Here is a 5,552-nt window from a genome sequence, read left to right on the forward strand (position 1 = left end):
CAGCTAACAGACTGATCTAACATGAGCTAACCAGGACTGAGCTAACGAGCTAACAGCAGCTACAACTGTCAGCAGTTTACTTCACTGTCCATCATAAAAACTCTGTTAATCACGAGAGTTGTGTGTGTGGTGTGTGTGATTGTTGTTAAAACGTGTCTCTGACATAGATGAATCATCTCAGTGTTGTGTGTGTGTGTGGTGTTGTGTGTGTGTGTGTGTGTGTGTGCGCGCCGCGCGCGTGCTCAATGTATCCGGATACCGACCATATAAGAAGACGCAGCAGCTCCTCTGCGCGCGCACCGGGACGACCATGTATGGAGCGGGCGTGACCGGAATTCCTCCTGATGGAGCTCCTCCCTCACTTTAATGTTTGAATCTTCGTGAGCGTGAAGGAGGGCGGGAAGCACGTGCTGATGTTGGCGTTGATTTGTTTCCACGTGTCGTCACGTGCTCCTCCACAGCTCCCTGTTGTTGTTGTTGTTTGTTGTTTGGCTCTTTAAAGTCCCTATATGGGTAATGACCGTCACGGGACACCAGAGATCCCCCCATCACGTCCTTTATACCCCACAATGCACCGATCCAGCAGATACTTACTGAGGAACAACCTCCATCATGTCTGAGAGTTGAGGCATCAGGCAGCATGAGCGCGAGGCTGCTGGATCAGGTGTCGGTGTGTCTCTGCGCAGCCAGGTGGACGGCAGGTGCGGTTGTGTGTTTTAAGGAGGAGGCTGTAGGTGAAGAGGAGCATGGCGGTGGGTGGTAAGATGTTCAGACCGCTTCAGGTGTGACAGCGGGATGTGTGGTTGTCCGTCTAACAGGTTGCTCCTCCTGTCTTCCTGTCTCCAGGTGATCACGGCTCACCTGAGTCGGCGACTTGGCGCACTACCTGGCAACTTTACGCGCGCCATCCGGTGGCGTTTACCGGCAAGTTCTCGGTGGATTCCAGAGGTGCGGAGCACCGTGGAACACCTGGGACGTCATCAACGTGTCACGCTGACATCGCCGTCCGGAGTCACCTTCAGCATCACCTGAGATCTACCACAGGTGGAGGAGGAGGAGGAGGAGGGATCGGACGCGGGGGGACGGTGCCATGGCGCCACGGCCAGCGGACATCAGCCACATGTACGCGCCCCCTCATCCACAACCCACACCCCCACCCGGCCCCGTCCTACTGCAGCGCGGTATGTACCAGGATCCGTCAGCAGGGGGGTACCTGGCGACCTCCACCTGCGCCGTGTCCTACCACCCGCCCCCGTCCTACAGCTCGGGTGCCCAAACCGACCGTGGACGGCGCCGCGCTGCTGTCCATCATGCCCGAGTACGGAGGCTTCTTACAGCAGAGCTGCCAGAGAGACCTCCAGAGCGGCTTCCCGGAGCGGAGAGTCCCTCCCGTACCCGCTGGACCCCCTCCGGGTGCCTCCGCCTCTCACGCCGCTCACCACCATCAGGACACTTTACGCTTGGCGCGGCCATCACCGGCTGCCGACGGCCGATGGCCGCCGCTTTCCCCGGCCACCAGAACCTCCACTCAGGCCCATCCTAAGACAGGAAGTACCCGAACACGACCGAGCAAGACGCCCGTCCACCAGAGGCCCGTACCCGTGCCCCGGCGGAGAGCTGTGACCGCAGGTTCTCCGGTCGGACAGAGCTGAGCAGACCACCTGCGCACTCCACACCGGCCACAAACCTTTCCAGTGCCCGCATCTGCATGCGCAACTTCAGCCGCGCGACCACCTCACCACCCAATCCGCACGCACACCGGGAGAAGCCGTTCTCTGCGACCAGTGCGGAGGAAGTTCGCCCGGAGCGACGGGGCGGCGGCACATGAAGATCCCCCTCGGCAGAAGGAGAAGAAGTCCTCCGCGTCCTCTAATCTCACCGCGCACGGAGCTCCACGCATGCTGCTGAATGTAAACCTTCTGATGAATCACGCAGCCAAACAGCCCGCCGACTCCAACCCTGAAGCTTAACTTATATGAGAGTAAATGTCTCCATCTCCTAGGGATCAAAGTAACATCCAGGTGAGCCGCACCTGAAGGTGGAGGCTTTACTGCTGCTGACGGGTTCGGTTCCATTGATGCACAAAAAAAAAACACAAGTCACCAAAAAAAGATTCCTGATGGAGCAGCTACACCTTCACAAACCGATATTAACAGCCAGGCTCAGTGTTTTATATGACCACTGTAAAAAGGTTTAACACTGTTTTTACGGTTAAAAACAACAACAAACTGGGCTGTGGTTTACAGAATTTTACCGTAAATATACGGTAGAACTTTTTCTCATATTAGTATTGTTCATTTTACAGTTACCACATAAATACAAGTTTTTTCTCAAAAGGAACACACTTAAAAATAATAAATATATATATATATATATTTTAAGTGTTTTACTGTAAATTTTTAATGCCGTATAATTAACCGTTCTTCATGACATATTAGTGTTTTACGGTAATGAAACTGTCAGCTGTGGTTGCCTGATTTTTACAGTATAACCATTTCTAATATTACGGTAAAAGGATGTATTACTGTCGATTTTTCATTTGGCGTTTTAAAAAGTCTGCAGATTTTACTTAACCGGTAAAAGACCGTAAAATATATCACTCAATATTACAGTTCTACTGTAGACTGCAACGTCTCTAATATAAAATATTCTGTATAAACGCCTGAAAATGTCTAAGTGAATTAAAGTTTTACGGTAAAAAACTGGCAGCTGTGGTTGCCGAATTTTGCCGTAATAAAAACTTTTTCTATTATTACAGTAAAAGGATGTTAGCCCTGTTGATTTTACAGTTACAACTACCAACCTATGACCGCCTAAACTATGCCATTAAATATTACAGTGATTTACTGTAATTAACACACCATATGAATAAAGGTTTAAATATGACTGTTTAAGGTAAAACACGGTCTTTTAATATCTGCAGACTTTAACTAAATCTCACTAACGATGTTTTAAGCGGTGCGTTCACTGTTCACAAGAAAGTTTGTCGGGGTGAAACAGGAGCGACAACAGAGTGATGTCACAGTGCACCTGAGGAGAGGCGCTGTGAGGTCACGAATCACGGGCGGGGCTACGGTGTGCCACTCAGCAAAATGAAGCTTTTTTTTAAAACCTGTTTTTTTTTATGATTGGAGACGTGGAGGTGCGTGATTTTAATGTTCTATATCGACAGCCTGATCTTTCTACCTGATGAAATGTGAGGCGAACGAGTCCTGAACAAAAATATAAAGTTTTGTTTTTGTGTTTGATCATTTTTATGCAAACGAGTTGAGCACTAGAGCTTTTTATTCTGCGGACTGACGATGTCTGTCAATGCAAATAATGTTGACCTGTCGAGTTGATGTGGCTCTCTGCTGTCGCTGCTTTTAGCTCTGTGAAAACAATGTCAGGAACCAATAACCAAACACTCAGACAACCTTATCATGCTTTAACCATCACCTAGTTTTCTGTAGCGTTGTCAGAACGTTCCAAAACAACAAACCATTAACATCAGCTTGAAGTGCGCTGTCCCTTAAGCATATGTAACAATTCATTATGTGTCCGTACTAACAACTCGAGATAACAGGACGTCACATGATCACAGGCTGACTGTCAGTTCAGCATCAATTAAATCCAAAATTCAAGGCCTTTTTCCAAGGACTTTCAGGCCCAATTTTCTCATTCAAGGACCAAACACAGCCGAATTTCAGACACAATACTGTTTTTCATAAAGAGCACGAGCAGAACATTAAAGGCCCAGGTGAAGTGATGTAGTAGTATTTTAGTTGCTGATTGCAACACCTCGCCTCACCCAGTCGTCCTAGTGTGAAGGTGAAACTTGAACGTGGAAGAGACAGCGTTTTAGTTTGTCCATTGTGGGCTGCTGTAGAAACATGTTAGACTTGTGAAGGGACCCTTGATCTAACACACAAACAACACTTCAAGGACTTTCCAGGCCCAATCTCTCTGCAGGACGTCACGGAGACTATGTCTCGGTTTTAGACGTTGCGGGGACGTCAGGAGGATACATCCGGTTTTAACAGTCTGCGGGGATTCAAGAGACTCCGTCCGGTTTGACAGTTGCGGGGACGTCACAGAGATCGTCCGGTTTTAGACAGTCTGCGGGGACGTCACAGAGTACGTCATTTTAGACAGTCTGCGGGCGTCACAGAGTAGTCCCTTTTAGGACAGTTGCGAGGACGTCATGAAGACTACGTCCTAGGTTTTAGACAGTCTGCGAGGACGTCAGGGACTACGTCCAGGTTTAGACAGTCTGCGGGGACGTCCACAGAGACTACGTCCAGGTTTTAGACAGTCTGCGGGGGAACGTCACAGCCTACGTCCAGGTTTTAGACAGTCTGCGGGACGTCACGGAGACTAAGTCCAGGTTTTAGACAGTCTGCGGGGACGTCCACGGGAGGGTGACACGTCCAGGTTTTAGACAGTCTGCGGGGGACGTCATGAGATACGTCAGGTTTTAGACCGTCTGCGGGGACGTCACGGAGCTACGTCCAGGTTTTAGACAGTCTGCGGGGACGTCACAGTGACTACGTCCAGGTTTTTAGACAGGTCTGCGGGACGTCACAGGACTACGTCCAGGTTTTAGACAGTCTCGGGACGTCATGAAGACTACGTTCCAGGTTTTAGACAGTTGCGGAGGACGTCAGGGGAGACTACGTCCAGGTTTTTTTAGACAGTCTGCGGGGACGTCACAAGAGACTACGTCCAGTTTTAGGGACAGTCTCGGGCACGTCACAGAGCTACGTCCAGGTTTTAGACAGTCTGCGGGACGTCCGAGACTAGTCCGTTTTAGACCGTTGCGTGGACGTCACGGGACTACGTCCAGTTTTTAGACAGTCTGCGGGACGTCACTGAGGGACTTACGTCAGGTTTTAGACAGTCTGCGGGGAGTCACGGAGGACTACGTCCAGGTTTTAGACAGTCTGGGACGTCCGTGGGACTACGTCCAGGTTTTTGACAGTCTGTACAGTCACGGAGACTACGTCCAGGTTTTAGACAGTCTGCGGGGACGTCACAGAGACTACGTCCAGGTTTTAGACAGTCTGCGGGGACGTCACAGAGACTACGTCCAGGTTTTAGACAGTTCTGGACGTCACGGAGACTACGTCCAGGTTTTTTAGACAGTCTTCGGGGACCTCACGGAGACTATGTCCAGGTTTTAGACAGTCTGAGGGGACGTCACGGAGACTACGTCCAGGTTTTAGACCAGTCTGCGGGGACTCACCGGGACTACGTCCAGGTTTTAGACAGTCTGTGACAGTCACGGAGGATATGTCCAGGTTTTAGACAGTCTGCGGGGATCGCACGGAGACTACGTCCAGGTTTTAGACAGTCTGCGGGGACCTCACGGGACTACGTCCAGGTTTTCGACCGTCTGCGGGGACGTCACAGAGACTACGTCCAGGTTTTAGACAGTCTGCGGGGACTCACGGGACTACGTCCAGGTTTTAGTCAGTCTGAGGGGACGTCACAGAGCGACTACGTCCAGGTTTTAGACCAGTCTTTGTATTTCATGTTTTTGCTTCAGGCCGTTCTCGTCAGCAGGGTTCTTT

General features: G+C 50.4%; 1 pseudogene; it reads left to right on the forward strand.

Annotated features, from left to right (window-relative positions):
- The first annotated feature begins 1,090 nt into the window (after nucleotides 1-1,090).
- Nucleotides 1,091-1,970, forward strand: LOC113745093 (early growth response protein 2b-like; annotated as a pseudogene).
- The last annotated feature ends 3,582 nt before the right edge of the window (nucleotides 1,971-5,552 follow it).

The sequence above is a fragment of the Larimichthys crocea genome, unplaced genomic scaffold, assembly GCF_000972845.2.
Source record: "Larimichthys crocea isolate SSNF unplaced genomic scaffold, L_crocea_2.0 scaffold44090, whole genome shotgun sequence".
Lineage (NCBI taxonomy): Eukaryota > Metazoa > Chordata > Actinopteri > Sciaenidae > Larimichthys > Larimichthys crocea.